This window comes from Phaseolus vulgaris, chromosome 6 (assembly GCF_051622355.1).
Source record: "Phaseolus vulgaris cultivar YP4 chromosome 6, ASM5162235v1, whole genome shotgun sequence".
Classification (NCBI taxonomy): domain Eukaryota; kingdom Viridiplantae; phylum Streptophyta; class Magnoliopsida; order Fabales; family Fabaceae; genus Phaseolus; species Phaseolus vulgaris.
This window is the reverse complement of record NC_143503.1, coordinates 10,932,188-10,950,036: the sequence shown is the minus strand read 5'-3', so window position 1 is coordinate 10,950,036 and position 17,849 is coordinate 10,932,188.

The following is a 17,849-nucleotide window of genomic DNA, read 5'->3' as shown; positions in this document are numbered from 1 at the left end:
TTCTCACTTGAGCAAGCAAAATAACATCCAACCCAACTTCATTGGTGTTATCTCGCTCAAGCGAGATATAGCTTGCTTGAGCAACCTCCCCTAATGGTGAAGTGGCGCTTTTACATCTTTGGGCAATTTTAGTGAGTGTTGATGCATTCCAACTTTCTCTTTTAAGCTTTGTATATTCTCCTCCTGCCGAATCATCTCCATTCTCCCTAAAATCCTGAAATTAACACCATATTTGGGAATAAATCGTTCATATTCAAATTTAAATCATAAAATATGTTAAAAGGTATAAATTCATGAATTATGGGTTATTTTATACTTATTTTAGCAATTAATACTCATAAGTGTTGAAGAAGAGCTTTGATGACTCAAAATCTTCATGGATTGCTTGAAGGTTGATTGTAGCTTAGTTGGGTGTGTTCTGGGGTAGTTTGAATTTGTTAATTCACTCTTAGTTTGAATCCAAAAGTTGGTTTAATTCAAATCTTTTTAAAAGAGTGTTTTATGAAGAAGCAGAAAAACAACCAGTTGTTTTATCGTTTTAATCGGTTGTTTCATACTTAAGGTTTTTGAAACTGGTCTTGGCAAATTTGAACTTGGTTGACTTTCCTGTCAAACCAATTCAATCAGTTGTTTTGACAAAACAACCGACTGTTTTTTAACTGCCTTAACAAAATTCTGTTAAGTTTGTTAAATCTGCTTTAAATGTTTTCAAACTGATTTGTCTTTAATAATAAATTCTTTTAATTTCTAATTGGAGTATAAATGTTCTGTTATACGCTCCTAGCAAAAAGTTACAAGATCAGTTTTTGAAATCAAGTTTTCTCCAATATTGCTTAAAGCTTTGGATATTTCTCTAAGAGTAAAGTAGGACTTGTTGTGTACTTTGATTTGATTTGAGGTGTGATTAATCCTATTTCCTCCTTCAATTGTATTTCTGTAAGGACTTGTGTTCACAGAGTCAGAGGGTGTTCTGATTTGTGGTGTGATTGTGCGTGTCAAAGGAAGTGTGTGTTCTTGAGGGGATCAATATCACTTCTTTAGTGGTTGTGTGTTTGTAATCTGGTTTTTGATTACTTAGTGAATACCCAGAGGTTTCTAGAAACTGGATGTAGCTCTTGGTATAAGAGTGAACCAGTATAAAATTGCTTGTGTGATTCTTTCTCTCCCTTATCTCTTTTATATCTTTTTTTTAGTTGTTTTTATACACTACTGCTAAAAACAACTGGTTGAATCGCAGAAACAACCGGTTGAATTTCTGGAATTCAACTAAAATTGCTTTCTATCTTGCATTCTTTTAATCCTTTGGTTGTGATTCTTCTTTGACTCTCTTCATACCTTCAAAACTTTCGAAAAACGTTTGAAAACATTTCACCCCCCCCCCTCTTGTTTAAGACCTACAATTCTAACAATAAGTGTTTATATATTAATAGGAAATAATACTTAAATTTGGCACTTATCACATTTCGTACAGGGCAAATAATTGCTTTGAAGTTGAAAATCTCTTTATTTTAGGAAGTTGATGAAGGGAACAACTTTAGCTTGCATCTCGAGTGATCTTTGATATCTAATTTTGAACGAATCTTTTAGTCAAATGGAAATTCCCTGTAAACATAGAGTAAGAACATGGATATATTTATTTTAGATATGATGCTTCTTAACCTATGTGTATCATATGATGTTTGGTGCATGTTTCATTTTTTTTATGTTCGCCTTATTGCACTTTAATAAAATGCTTTATAGTATTGTATTGTTTGTTATATGTAACACTTGTGTTTTACATTATTTTTTGTTTTTATTGTACTATTGTGAAGTCTTATCTTTACATCTAATAAGCGTAATGGATACCCATATGATCGGCATGTAGTCTAAGCTAACCTCGTACCTCTTTAATATATATATATATATACTTATTCTATGTTGCAAGAAATGTATGTTCCTTTCATCTGCCAAAGAGATTCTTCAAACACCAGTCACATCAAGTAGTCCCTTGGATAAAGAGCTGATATAAATAAGGATGAAGAAGAACTTGAGGAAGAAAAAGGAGTGGAGCTTAAAGGAGTACAAACAAGAAGAGTGATAAATAAAAGGGAACTCCAAGGAAGGTTAACTAGAGGGAAACTTAAAGCTTTGGTGGATTAAATTAGAGGATTGTTTAAGAGTAGTCCTTAGATTTTAGAAGGAACTTGAGACAAGTAAGTACTTGATGACTAGAACTTGAGAGACCATAGGTGTCTCCTTCATTTGTAAAGATAGGACATCTTGGAAAGTGAATGAAATCTCATTTGTTAGTTTTGTTAGAGTTTGAATTCTTCTCTTCTCTTGTTTTAGTTTTTATCTTGAGAAGATTTCTCAAGTGGTGAATCCCTTGCATTTATCCTTTTGACTCATGGATTAAAGTGTTGGATATCTCAGGCTACTCAACTAAATATGTTTGATGAAGTCATAAGCCTTGAAGAGAAGACTTGTTGCCTCTTAAAGAGTCTAGGTAGCTTAGTTTAGTGTTTGGGTGTCTTAATTTATCTTCTACCTTGATCCGATCGGTCATCGGTCGTCGATGACGTCAGCAGTAGGGGACCACGTGGACCACTCGCAGAGCGACACGTGGACCAGGTGGCAGAGAGATCAGGGAGACGACCGCCAAGAGCGGTGATCGGGGGGTCCGTAACCAAGTGACCACCGACAGATCAGGCGGCAGAGAAGTCAGGGGACAGATCACCTAGAACGGTGATCGGTGGTCAGTAACCAAGTGGCCACCAACAGATCAGTTCCCATGCGAGCGCCTGGGGGCAGAACGCGAGAAGCAATAGAGCACTGATCAGTCATCGGGGTCTCGTGTTACACGCAGTTAAACTGGGACTGAGGTTCCCAGCGAGAGCGTTACGCATGGACCTCGCATGAGCACATCTCAGGGAATCATGCACGAGAGTGGCATGAGGGAACTAGTAAACCAGTCAGTGATTGGTGATTCCCTCAACCCATTACGTGCGTGACACCGTGAAGGGTAGGCTGTATATGCAGAGAGCAACGTTTGGTGAGTGTGCCTAGACCAGCCACACCTGACGTTCTCCTAAGAGTATGCAATTTACCCAGATGAGAGAAATATCCTAAGTTACTCCGCAAGGGCGTAACTTAGGCACACAAAGAGAAACGCCAGAGCCCCTCCAGTAAGTGACACGTGTGTGGTTAGATGTGAGTTGCAGGCCCCCACGTGTCATCGTCTGAGAGGGGCGCGGTCCAGACAAAAGTGCACTCCGTACCACTAAAGGTACAGACAAGCGCAGCCAAGCGCAGAGACGCGCGGACACGCACAGACACCCACACTCTACTGATTCTGCAGGTACACTGTCTCTGAAAAGCATAACAGGGTTCTGACACATGCCAGAAAAGCATAACAGAATTCTGTTATGCCCAGAAGCAGAGAGAGAGACATAAGAGGGAATCAGGGAGAGATTGAGGGGGATACGAAAAACAGAGAGCAAGAGTTTTTCACACACACTACTGGTTTTCTCATTTGGTGGTTCTGTGGACTAACTTGATCGTCGGAGTGCAAACGGCCGCTAGAGGCGCCGTCTGTGTGTTTTGCAGGTCACGTTTGAAGACTCAAGAGAAGGTTCTGAGGGTGACTCTGCAGAGAACGCAGTCGCGTAGACGGGACAGAGAGTGCTACAAAGCGATTCCTCCACGTTCGAGTTGCCGGCAGGATCATTTGGCGCCCACCGTGGGGCTCGAGTGAATCGTGGTCCCATATACACCACAGTTTTGAAGCTTACTAGAGTTTTACCAACTTCTTTGATAAGGAAAGATGCCAAGAAATAGACAACCATCACCTGCGCCATCTGCTGACGAAGGAGCTGTGACAATGGCGCAGGTCCTGGAGATGGTGCGCACGCTGCAGGATAACGCCGCAGCGTCAAAAGCTGAACAAGAAAGGATGCAGACGGAGTTGACCGCGTCCCAAAGCAGGAACGACGAGCTTAATCGCGTCAATGAAGAATTGAGGAGGACGTTGCAGGCGCAGAGGGAACACGTGGTTGACGAAAGGGTGTCTAGGCAGCCATCACCTCCAAGAGCGTTCCCCATGCCATTCTCCCCTGAAATCATGGGAACCATGGTGCCTCCCAACCTGGTGGGGGTGAAGGCGTCGTTCAAGGGGGTAGAAGACCCGGAGGCGCATCTGACGGCGTTCCACACCCAGATGATGTTGTCTGGAGGCTCAGACGCTGTGTACTGCAAAATGTTCATGAGCACACTGAGCGGAATCGCCATGGAGTGGTTCGTGAGTTTACCAAAAGGGCATATCACGTCTTTCTCTCAGTTTTAAAAGCTCTTCACGGAGCAATATATCGTCAACAAAGCACCTGCAGTGGTGTCATACGACTTGTTCGACGTGCGTCAGTACCAAGGTGAGTCGTTGAAAGACTACCTCAACCGCTTTGGAGCACAAGTGGTTAGACTGCCCAGCAAAGATGAAGATATGCTGGTGCACGCGTTTAAGAAGGGAGTACTGCCTGGCCCCTTCAGCGAGTCTCTCATCAGGAGCCATCCCAGCACCTTTGCAGAGATCCGACGACGTGCGGTGGCGCACATAGTAGCAGAAACAGAGGTTTCTGAGAAAAGAGGAAGTGCTGCACCGCCAAGACCGCGTGGAGGACCAGGAAAACCACAGCAAGCAAGGGTGCATGAAGCCAAGGAGGGGAAAAAGGTGCGGGAAAAACCTCGTCCCTATGCACCAGGCAAAGAGCAGAGCAGGGGGCGTGCGAGGGAGAATAACGCACCCCCAAGATACAACTTCATGGTGGGATTGGCGGACCTCATCGCCCTTCCTGCTGTAGCAGCAAGACTACGCGTACCGGAGAAAACTGATAAGTTACTTGGTAGAAAGAAGAACGAGTGGTGTGAGTTTCACCAGGCCTTTGGCCACACACTTCACTCCTGTTTGGCGTTGGGGCACCAACTGGCAGAGTTGGTGAAGTCTGGTTTCCTAGCAGATTACCTGCGTGAGCCGCAGGGTGATCGCGCATCAGGATCCCAGACTGGAGAACAGCAGCATGAAGTCCCTGTGCACGGGGAAGTGCAAACCATCGCGGGAGGCTTCTCTGGTGGGGGATGCACGGCGTCACAGAGAAGGAGGTACGCTCGGTCGGTTATGGCGGTAGATGCGGTAAATGAGAGCCATTACCCTGAAGTAGATATTGTCTTCAGGAAAGCTGATCTAAGGGACGTTGTCCCGCACGACAATGACCCTGTGGTCATCTCCCTCATCACGGCTGGAAGACGAGTGCACCGAGTGCTCGTAGATCAAGGAAGCTCGGCAGACGTCATGTTCTGGCCAACGTTTAACAAGCTGCAGTTGTCCCCTGATCAACTGAGGCCGTATACCGGGTGTCTTTACGGTTTTGCAGGAGATCAGGTCGAAGTGCGGGGGTACATGGAGCTGAGGACAACGTTCACTGATGGAACGACAGCCCGCACTGAGAGGATAAAGTACTTGGTGGTGAACGCCCCTTCTGCGTACAACATTTTGTTGGGGAGGCCCACCCTTAATAGGTTGGGCGCAATACCGTCGACGAGGCACATGAAGTTGAAGCTGCCGTCGATGGAGGGGACCGTAATAACCATCAAGTCGGATCAGGCTGAGGCAAGACGCTGTTATGAAAACAGCCTGAAGCAGAAGAGAAGTGTATGCCACGTCACCACGAAACCACCACCAGGATCGCGCGAAGAGCGATCGGTGGTTAGGGAGACACAGGGCGCTTAGAGGATGGAGAACGCTACGGTAGGGGGGCTCCCGGGTAGCTCGGGAGGAAGAAGAAGAGGAAGGCGCGATCGCTCCTCGCAAGTCAGGGATCGCAACGGCGGTCATCGCCAGTAAGAGAAGGCCCCACCCAGTGGAAGGATGGGTCGAAGTTGTAAAGTAGTTGCGTTCTCGCGCTAAAGATAAATGCTTTGTATGTGGTGGAAACAGTTGAACAGACCAGGGGGCACTCTTTTCCCTAAGGAGGGTTTTTAACGAGGCCACCAATTAAAGAAAAATTTCCAGCATATCAAGTGTGAGCAGGTATTAAAGTTAAAATCCTCCTTGCCCCAGGAGCAAGTGTAGGTGATCGGTTAGGCCTTACTTGCCCTAGGCGCAAGTACTGGCACCGATCTAAGTCTTCCTCACCCCAGGTGTGAGCGCAAGCAGTTAAGGGTTTGAAAAGCCAGGGGTGCTAGTAAGACCAAGAGAGGGAAAGGAAAGACTTTGACAAATGTCCTTACCCACTTGGCATACACCAATATTGGCCCAGTAAGGCTCTTAGTCCGAAACCCTTCTCACCCCAAGAGTGAGGCAGGGAATGAACGACTCAATCCGCCGAAGGGTGATGACCTTGGGGAAAGTAAGAGGGGTTAGCGAGAAACACTTTTCTTTCCCAAAAACAAGGCATCACCTCGAGCGATCGATGTCAAGGTCCTCTATGCACTTAGCGCTGGAGCGACAGAGAAGCTAAGTGAAGATCGAAGAACGATCACTGATGAGTCGTCAGTGATTGGTTAGTGGTGCAAAGCAGCGCACAAGAACTGTTAAACACAAGGCTAAGGGAGTAGCTAGTCGTGATCAAGTAGAGGCCAAGAACAAGGGAGGCAGATCGCGCTAGGCCCAAGCTGGTTAACACTTAGCCGTGTGCAAAGGGAAAGACGAAGCTTAAGATCGCGCTGAACCTAAGCTAGCTAACAGTTAGTCGTGCGCATAAAGAAAGGTGAAGCTCAGGAAAAATACAAGAGAAGAAACTTATACAAGAAAAGAAGCATTGAGAGTTTATATTCACAACCAAGTCTTATACAAATTTTGAGTACTTAGAAAAGTTGTGCAGAAGTTAAAATTTACAAGAAAGAGAAGAGTTTAAGGGGCAGGAGGGATGAGCTTTCCATCTACCACTTCGTGATAGATGCTGAACTGCGAGAGGTCCAGGTCTGGGAGAACGCATCTGATTTGCTCGAGTGCTAGCTCGAACCCGTCGGTAAGGGCATCAGCACCCACGTTCATCAAATCAGCCTTCTCCACCTCCAGTTTTTGCTTTGAGGCCTCCGCAGCATCTCTCTCAGTGGTGAGGGCAGCAAGGGAGGAGGCAGCTTCTTCTAGTTGGCCCTTGGCTTCAGACAGTTTGCCTGCCACCTCCTCAAGTTTTTTCTCTCCAGCAGCAGCCGCTTCTTTGGTGGACTCGAGCTCCCCCACTAGTTGAGTGTTCAGTTGGCGTAGGGAGGAGGTCTCGGCCCGTAGCTCCACCACCGTGCAGTCCAGAGAGCTCACAGTCTGCCCCATCAAGATCTCCGTCTTGATGGTCTCTTGGACCTGCGCTAGGTACTCCCTCCTAGCTTTCTCCACCATGCCCCGCATCAGCTCTACAGACCCTTGAGCAGCTTCGAAGTCACTTCGCAGTGACTCCTTGTCGTGCTCAAGCTCCTTCACCCTCTTCTCCAGGGCTATTTGCTTGCGGTGCTGGGTGGAAAACTCCAGAGAGAGCACCATCTGCCTGGCCAGGTGCATGTCCACCTCATCACCGTTCCATTCGACGAGCTCCCGGTTGCTTATGAGCTGTCGAACCAGGGTGATGACCCTGCTGAAGTTCTCGTGGCTGGCTCCAGAGGCGCTTGGCCGCGAGCTGGACCCACCACATTCAGCAGTGGCGGTAGAGACTGGCAGTGGTGGTGGTGGACCCCCAGATCGAGCAGGAGCACCCCCAGCAGGAGGAGCAGATGGACCAGGTGATTGGCCTGCTGGGGGGGAAGATGGCGGTTGGGCAGTTGGAGGCAACTGTTGGCGCGGAGAAGGAAGGCATGTGGGCTCTGAGGCAGGTTGAGTAGAGGGAGGAGGGGATGAACCTTCCTCTACCTCCACCACCTCGATCTCCCCAGGCTGGAGAGACGAAGCCCCCTCGACCGCTGGCATCTTCCTCTGGCGGTGTACAAGAGGAGAGCCAGAGCTTTCCTCTTCAGTTGAGGCAGCAGCAGCAGCAGGAAGTGAAGTAGAAGCCTTCACCAGTCTTTTTCTTTTCCTCCCTTGCTCGGGGCCTTCAGCTGGCGCGACCGAGAGAGGAGGGGCTGCAATGGGCTCAGTGGTCGAAGAGGAGGAGCCAGTTCCCTTGGTTCCCCGACGCTTGGCAAGCTCTAGCAGGGCTAGCCTCTTGTCTTTCCCCGACATTGAGTCTGCATAGATGAGAAAAGGAAGAGTTAGATGGCCAAGTTATGCAAGTAAGTCAAAATATATAAAAGCATGCATGAGAGGGTGCAGGTATCCTAAAAGGTGGAAGAAGAGCTACCTATATACTTTTTCAGGGCCACCACATCGAACTCATCTTTGATGAGCCGAGCAGAGTTGTACTTGGCCCCCAGGAACAGCCCACATAGCTCGCGCTCGTAGGGGGCCATAGCTTCGAGGTCCCTGGATTTCTTGAATTCAACCCCAGGAACCCAGTAGAGGGGGTACCCCTCGAGCAGATTTGGACTTTGTGGGGTGGCAGATATCATGTAGAACCTGCCCTTCCAATCTTTGAAGGATTGCTGGTATAGGCCCAGGAGCACCCGTCCAGCAACCCCGTTCAGGCTAACCCAGGACCTGTCCCCAGGGTTCTTCGCCTCGAAGAAGTAGAGGAACACGTCCACGGAGGCGTTGTGCCCGAAATAGTTGCAGATGATCTAAAATGCCCGGATGAAGGCCCAGGCATTTGGATGGAGTTGGCAGGGCGCGACGTTCAACTCCATCATCAGCTCCTTTTCGAAGAAGGTGAAAGGGAGGCGCAGCTTCAACCTCTTGAAGATGGCGGAGTAGATGAAGACGAAGGGCACCCCATTGGTGGCCCTATCGTCCGCGCAGATGGCCATCCCTCGAGGAGGAATGCGGATTTGGATGTTGAAGTCATTTTCCCTGTCGATGGCGCAGGAAGGCTCATCGGGATTGTGGCTCAGCAGGGACGTGAGGTGCCCCTGGGGCAGTAGGGTGGAGGTTTCAGCGAGCAACGCCAGGGGGGCCCAGTCGTAGACCCTGGCATTGTCGTGGTAGGAGGTAGCGACAGGCGGTGGTGGAGCTGGCGCACTCGCGGAAGGCTGTGCACCAGAGGACGGGGCAATAATACGCGCGGTTTGTTTCAAGCGAGCCATCGCGAGATAGCTGCAAATGGAGGAAAAACGAAAAGTCAGAATGAATGGAAGAAGAGGGAATGATGAATGTTTCGGTGAAAACAGAGAGGGGAAGGGAGAAAGAGATGCCCAGGTGAAAAGAGGAAGAAGAAGAAGCAGAAGTCAGAGCGAGAACGTGAAAAAACCCTAGCGCGGGTCGAGAGAGGGAAAATAGAGAAGATGAATGCATGACAACGAGAAAGATAAATGCAATCGGTAAAGATGACCTAAAGGGGGCTAGGGAGAAGAAAAACCATACCTTTGAATGATCGCGAGAGGTTTGGAAGTAGAAAACTTGAAGAAAGATGGGTGCGCAGAGAAAGAGTTCGCAGAAGGTTTGAGAGTCGATTGAAGAAGATGAAGGAACAGTGAAAGAGCGCGCCAATTTGAATAAGAGAAGCGCTAGCGACACACCACGCTGGCCGTCGATGGGGCCACGTGTCGCGAGATTAAGGAAGGAAGTCCAAACGTTAAAGAAGCAGCACGTGAGGCGGCACGTGATGCGGTCCCACTTGCCACGTGGACTGAGGGCACGACCACTTAGTCTCTTTGCCGAGAACGAGTTCACGACTCGAGACTGGGGGGCTTGTGATCCGATCGGTCATCGGTCGTCGATGACGTCAGCAGTAGGGGACCACGTGGACCACTCGCAGAGCGACACGTGGACCAGGTGGCAGAGAGATCAGGGAGACGACCGCCAAGAGCGGTGATCGGGGGGTCCGTAACCAAGTGACCACCGACAGATCAGGCGGCAGAGAAGTCAGGGGACAGATCACCTAGAACGGTGATCGGTGGTCAGTAACCAAGTGGCCACCAACAGATCAGTTCCCATGCGAGCGCCTGGGGGCAGAACGCGAGAAGCAATAGAGCACTGATCAGTCATCGGGGTCTCGTGTTACACGCAGTTAAACTGGGACTGAGGTTCCCAGCGAGAGCGTTACGCATGGACCTCGCATGAGCACATCTCAGGGAATCATGCACGAGAGTGGCCTGAGGGAACTAGTAAACCAGTCAGTGATTGGTGATTTCCTCAACCCATTACGTGCGTGACACCGTGAAGGGTAGGCTGTATATGCAGAGAGCAACGTTTGGTGAGTGTGCCTAGACCAGCCACACCTGACGTTCTCCTAAGAGTATGCAATTTACCCAGATGAGAGAAATATCCTAAGTTACTCCGCAAGGGTGTAACTTAGGCACACAAAGAGAAGCGCCAGAGCCCCTCCAGTAAGTGACACGTGTGTGGTTAGATGTGAGTTGCAGGCCCCCACGTGTCATCGTCTGAGAGGGGCGCGGTCCAGACAAAAGTGCACTCCGTACCACTAAAGGTACAGACAGGTACAGACAAGCGCAGCCAAGCGCAGAGACGCGCGGACACGCACAGACACCCACACTCTACTGATTCTGCAGGTACACTGTCTCTGAAAAGCATAACAGGGTTCTGACACATGCCAGAAAAGCATAACAGAATTCTGTTATGCCCAGAAGCAGAGAGAGAGACATAAGAGGGAATCAGGGAGAGATTGAGGGGGATACGAAAAACAGAGAGCAAGAGTTTTTCACACACACTACTAGTTTTCTCATTTGGTGGTTCTGTGGACTAACTTGATCGTCGGAGTGCAAACGGCCGCTAGAGGCGCCGTCTGTGTGTTTTGCAGGTCACGTTTGAAGACTCAAGAGAAGGTTCTGAGGGTGACTCTGCAGAGAACGCAGTCGCGTAGACGGGACAGAGAGTGCTACAAAGCGATTCCTCCACGTTCGAGTTGCCGGCAGGATCATACCTTAAGTATATGATGAAGGGTTCAACCACAAGACATTTTTTACTTAGTTAAATTGTTTCTAATTAACTAAATGGTTTTTCAATCAATTAAAAATGCTTTCAACTGATTAAAATTTTGTTTCCTGAAAATCTACAGCTTTTTCAATTGATAGAAACTATTTTCAATTGGTTAAAATTCTTCTTACCTGATAAGTACAATTTTCAAATTGATTATTTGGAAAAACAATCCGTTAGAATTCTCTCATGAGTTTATCTTTTAAAAATTATTTTGAGTTAGTTTTGTTTCCAAATTTTCAGTTTCAACTATTTCATTTTATTCAAAATCTGTTTGAAACTAACTAAGTGTTTTTAGAAAAATCAACTTGTTGTTTTCTTTATTAACATGTTAATTTCTTAACATAGTTCAAAAACTATTTTAAAATCTGGTGCAGTTTTGAATCTATAAAAATGATGGTTTGATTTTTGAATAGATATCTCTTCACTACACATACATACTTGTTTTCAAGCTTAAGAGAATTTTGAGTGAATATTTATTTGGGGAGAATTAAGTCTTTGAAATTTTTTGGTGCCTTCACCTTCATCACTTCTTGAGTTCAAGGATTCTTCAAAGTGTATTGTTGTTTGGAGGTCCCTTTTTGAGTCTTCTAAATTTGTAGAAAGGTGTTTTCATTCTATACTCTTTACTATTTTGTAGTCTTTGTGATTCTTCTTGAAGAGGTTCATTGTTGTAATAGAATTTTACAGGGTGTATTTTAGTTCTTGTAAAGTTCAAGAGTTGTTCTTGGGTGATCTTTTGTAAAAAGATTCTTGTGATGAAATCCATATTAGTGTGAGATGGGACTTGATGTAGCTCAGTTTTGAGTGAACCAGTATAAATCTTTGTGTGCTTTAAAGCCTTTTTACTTAGTGCTTTCATTTTCTGCATAATTGTGAAAACTGATATGAAAATTTAATTTGTTGTTTCAAGAATAAACCAATTATATTTTTCTACGGTTTCTATTTTCTTGTTTCTAAACTGATTTGTTTCTATATTGTAACCTTTGCTTGTGTGAGTTGATTATTAAATAAAAGGTTCTCAAAGATTGAGATTATTCTTGCCTTATTAAAATCATAATTTTAATAGGTTATCTTGTATTGTAATCTGTTAAAACTTTTGTTTGATACTTAAAAATTAAATCTACTAATTTCTTGGTTAATCTGCTGTTTTGATTAGATAACTATAGTTAGAAATATAATCTGTTAATTTCAAAATTAATTTGTTAATCTTTCTTATTGGGTGAATATCTTAAAACAGAATCAAACATTTTTTAAGAGAATATTCCAATTAGTTGTTTTTTATAATAACCACATGATTTTATGAATTTTCTATCTACCAAGAAAATTTTCAATTTGTAATTTCATAAAACAATCAATTGTTTTCTATCAGGATTGCATAATTTGTCTTTTGCAAAAATTTACCTAAGTACAATTCCCTCTTGGACTTAGACTCTTAGTAATTCAACATAAAGGTGGGATGTTATTTCCATCCTTCTCTCTTCTATCCATTTTCACTTTCAAATCTTTACTTCTTATTTTCTTATAAGTTTTCTTGCATTTTCGAAATGAATCTTCCATAATGGCTTCTAGGTTGAACCGAATGACTGCTATTTCCATGGAAGTTCTTTTTTTCCACAACTCTTCAGTTGATCAAGATCCTTTCAACCTCTTAAGATTCATATCAAATCAAAAGCTAGAAGATAACTCATTTTAAGGAGGTGTTCATCACATTCCAAATAAGTGTTCTTCAAGAATTTGTATGAAACTCATTTCTATTTGGATGTGATTATTTCTTTTCTTTCTTGTTTACTCCTTGGAGAAATCATTATGATGATGTTTGGAACATCTTCATTTTTTTTGTTTCATTAGTTTATTACATTAATCAAGTCATTGTATTCACATCTTGCAATATTGGCCAAAATAATTTTAAGAAGATGGATATGATTTTGATGCTTGATTAATTTTGGGATTTTGTTCTTCTTGTTTCTTTCTTAAATTCTTTTAGATTTTTTAAAGTGTTAAATCTATTTTGAATGTTTTCTTAATATTGAACATATTTAGAAGGTTTGAGGCTCAAACATTAAGATTCAAGTGTTGTAATCCCATTTTCTTTAGAGATTGTTTTCAAGAATGATAAACTCAAATAAAATTTTCATGGGAGATGCTATTCTGATATACAAGAATTTCAAAAGCCAAGAATAGTTTAAAGAATTCAAAAGATAGAACATAATATCTTGAAAAATGGGTAGTTCATGAGTAGATTCCTAATCAATTTTATATGTGTACTTTCATTCGGGTTGCACGAATTGTTTCAATCATTTTGTGTGGTTTTTTAAAACTTATTAAATGTGCATATCATAAGTTCCTTTAATTAGAACATTTAGCATGATTCCAATGGGTAAAGTTTTGCCTAAATTTTGCCTTTCTTGAAAACTCTTCTTTGCACTTTTTGATAATTTTATATAATATTTTAGTACCTTTTCTTGAATTTCATTTTCAGTTTGTCTCTTTGGATTCCTTGTAGTTTTTCTCATATAACTTTCATAATTTTAAAGGTATAGTGCATTTTGATTTGTTTCCTCTTTCACTTGAGATATAGTATTTTATGATTTGAACTTTGAAACATTTTCCTAGAAAACTTGGACTTCTCTCTTGAGTGATTTGATTTCATCATTTTGAGTCTATGTTCGAACCAATACCCATTAGAAGAACTCATGATATGAGTGTCTACATGTTTTGATGATAACAAACATGGTAAGGTGTGTTGTGATATGACAAAGTTCATTCATGTGGAGTACAAGATCAAACAAAAACAAAACACTAAATGAACAAGACTCACTAGACAATACAACAAGAGAAAAGTTGTTAGACAAAATAATGATAATGCTCATTACATGATCCAGTCTTTATGTTAATTCTCATAATATATTCAAAGAGAACATTGAAAATAAAGAACATTGCGCATAAAATAATATCAAATGTAAAAGTATCACATAAGACGAAGCTCTCGTCAAACAAAGGACGTATCAAATAAAGCTAGTAGAGAGAACGCATCAAATAAAGTATCAGACGATGTAGCTGAGAATGACCACATTAGAAATCCTATTATTGATGAACTTATCAGAAGCTTATAACAGACGAAACCCCTTGGGCAACGCAAGGCAAATGCACAAAATCATAAGCATTATTCGCATGCTGGAAACTATACATATCAGACGATACAAGCATCGTCCAAGCGTCAGACGGAACACGATAATAGGGAAGTGTCCATGCTTGATCTTACATTCTTAGAATATGTTATGACACTGTGTTTATGTTTTCCAAATATTATTTAGCATTTCTAAATTGTAGAAAACATTATTTTCAGATAAGATCAATGGATTAAATGTGTTAGAAAGGATTTGAATAAATAGTACATGATTGTGAAGCTTTTGAAAAATATAGTGAATTTTTTTTATATCAAAGGGTTTTTGAAATATAACTAATGGGATAATATTTAAGTTAAAAGTAATTATGTTTCAACATTTTAAATCAATATTAACTTGGAAAGTTTTTTAACATAGAAGTAACTATGAAATATCTAAGTATAGAAAGTTTATATAATTCACATATATTCTAAGATATTGTTTCAGTGATACCCATGATTTAAATTGTAAATTAAATTATTCACTCATGTTTATTTTGTTCCCAAAAACTGTCAAAGGGAATTAAAGACGTGCACAAAGACGAAAGCAAAAGATTTCTTTCTTAGCATCTGATAGAAGAACGATAGAGCTAACAAGCGATATATGCATCAATCAAGTGTCAAGCAACATCAATAGGATTTAAGCAAAGAAAAACAATATGTGAAGTTCTCTTAAGATTTTACAAGAAGAAATCACATTTAAGATGCACACCAAAAGTTTCCAAGTTCAGCATCTGATACAAAAATGAAGATTAACAGTGCATAATTAGAAATATCCAAGTCCATAATTGGTCAAACCTCAATAGATAGAGTTGATACAAATGGAGGAAGTATTTGAAATACAAATACAACATAAAGACGTGAAGATTGTAAAGAAAAAATCACTTCCTTATCGAGTGTGTAACACATAGAAGATGGTGAACATAACCAAAAAGATAATATCCCAAGGCAGAAGTAATTCAAGCCTCAACATTCACATAAAATATAATTAAAGAAACATTTTTAAAGGTTTCATATGATTCGAGGAGCGCAAATTGCACCAGAACAGAAGTTATGAAGAGAAAGAGCAATGTGGCACATTCAACATATTGAAGTTATGAAGATTCAAATGCCAACGTGTAGATTTGAAGAAGATAAAAAAAAATTTTTTTTAGTGTCATCTATATTTTCAAACAAACGCTTAAGTCTCAAGATTATTGAAAGATACCAAACGACCTTGGTAGCAAGACCTTCCTTTGTGACTTCATCATTATATTCTTTTTTTTTCAACTTTAACTTTATAACCTGACAAGCCACACCTGGGACATCTTCTTAAATCTTCAAACTCATTCCTATATAAAATACAATCATTAGGATGTGAAAGATACTTTTATATTCCATACCATCGAACAAAGTATCTTTTTTACCTCATAATTTTGATTATGTAGTGTATTCCCTCTGGAAGCATTTCCTTCAGCAATTGAAGCAATTCTATAAAGCTTTTTTCGTTCCATCCATTCATTGCTTTCAAATTCATAAATCTTGACATTGTTAATAATCTTGTGAAGTTAGTTGAATCAGGATACAACGGAGTCTCTATATCATTAGACATATTTTTTAACACCACTTCAACAAAAGATTCTACTCCCACATCACAAATCATGTCCTTTAATTTGTCATTCATTGCCAAATCAACAAACTCCTAAGCTTTGCGCACACTTGGCAAGTGTAACAATTCACCATGTCATGTCCATGTTATAAAATTTCTCCAAAAGTCATCAAACAAGAGATGTTCTCTAATTTCGGAAACATTCAATATCCTTTCATTCAAACAATTCACACATGACACATCATTCTTACTCCGTTATGATTACTATCGACATTATGTTGTGCAAACTGTATGAATTCTTCCACGCCTCTCTCATACATCACTTATACATGGTGTATTAATCCAACTCTGGTCCATATAAGTGGTGGATCTCTAATGAACAAATACAAATACAAATTGAGCATAATACAATATAAATGGTAATTTGAGAAAATATAAAAAAAAAAAAAAAAACATTGTTGAATATTAGACACCCCCGGACTCATAATCAACACGTTCAATACATAAAAAAATTATCTTACTCACTATTTTCCCATATCTCAACAATGGTTCATATATGATTGTCGTTGTTTCTCAATAATCAACTTTTGATGATGGTTAATGGCATAAGCATTGTTGAAAATGTCAAGATAATTACAGAAAGGTCATTGCATTTTTTTTTTGCAACGATTTTATGTTAAATGTCGTTATTTATGGTCGTTGTTTGGATATTTTGTATTAGGGGCTTGATGAAATTGTACTCTTTTGTACTTCAGAAATGTAGTCTACTTAGTGTAACTTAAATAGTTGGTCAAGAATTGGACATAGTTTGTTGCAATAGAACCATTATCAAAATACTATGTAAACATCATCCTTCATCTCTTTTGTATTGCATGTTATTTGCATAACTAATTTTGTCTAAGAGTAGATCATCCAAATGAGATGAAGTATGAATATTTTGTTATTTAAGATAAAAAAAAAATTGATAAATAGAAAAAGTTAACTATTCAAACTTCACTTCACAAAAATAATCTCTCTAAAACATTTTTCCTCTACTTTCTCTTTAGATTTTTGAAATAGGTATTCATCCTTTCATAATTATATGTCAACAATATAGGTAATGTTCTTTATAGACATTACTAGTTAGTAACATCTTGTATGGATGAGATTTTGAAGTTGAAATGTGAAGGATATGATAAATTGTATAGTTTGTGATTGAAATTCTAATGGGATATACATAATTTCTTTATGTAGAATCATTGGGCAACTATTTTGTTTGTTGGGTGAAATTCATTTATTTTAAAATCAAAGAAGTTTAGTTGTGAGGCAACCATTTTGTTCACTAGGAAAAATTAATTTATTTGAAAACTCATGAGTTTTATTTATTTGGTGACCATTTCTTTGTTGAGCAAAATTCAATATAATAAAACTCCAGATTTTTATTCGTTGGACGACTAAAAATTCATTGGACAAATAAACCTTTGGCTAAGCAATATCATATGGTAAGAGTCAAAGGAGGTTCCTATAACCTAGTCTGTGACGTGAAAAAGAATTGTATCATTGATATTAATGTCAACGATTTATGACATGAGACATGAGATGTAGACAATGGATTGAGAGTTACACACTTGATTTTAATATATGTATAGTGAATTAATTGAATATGTATCCATGAGAATGTGTTGATAAGTTAAAACTGGATTATGTGAATTGTGAAAATATATGTATCTAGTTTAGATATATCATGTATATGAGATTTTAAAAACTAACTTAACATGTTTAGCATGCTTTTGTGTTATTTTTCAAACTATGGTAATCATGTGTTACACGGAACAAATGATATTTCTTAAGAAAAATCTCAACAGAGATAAATTAAAGAGAGAGAAAAGAAATTTATTTCCTTTTTTTCTTAATTTCTTTTCTTGAAATAATTATATATTATAATTTCATATGGAAGAAAAATTTATTATTAATAGTTTTTAAAGTGTAATGTGACTATTTTGTGAAGATTAGTCACAATGTAACTAGTAATGTAATATTATATAGAAATTGTCCTTTCATTTTTCGTTAGGTTGTGACATTCAATGGCAATCCAAATTTAGATAGTTCCATTAGCCAAGTTATCATCTTGT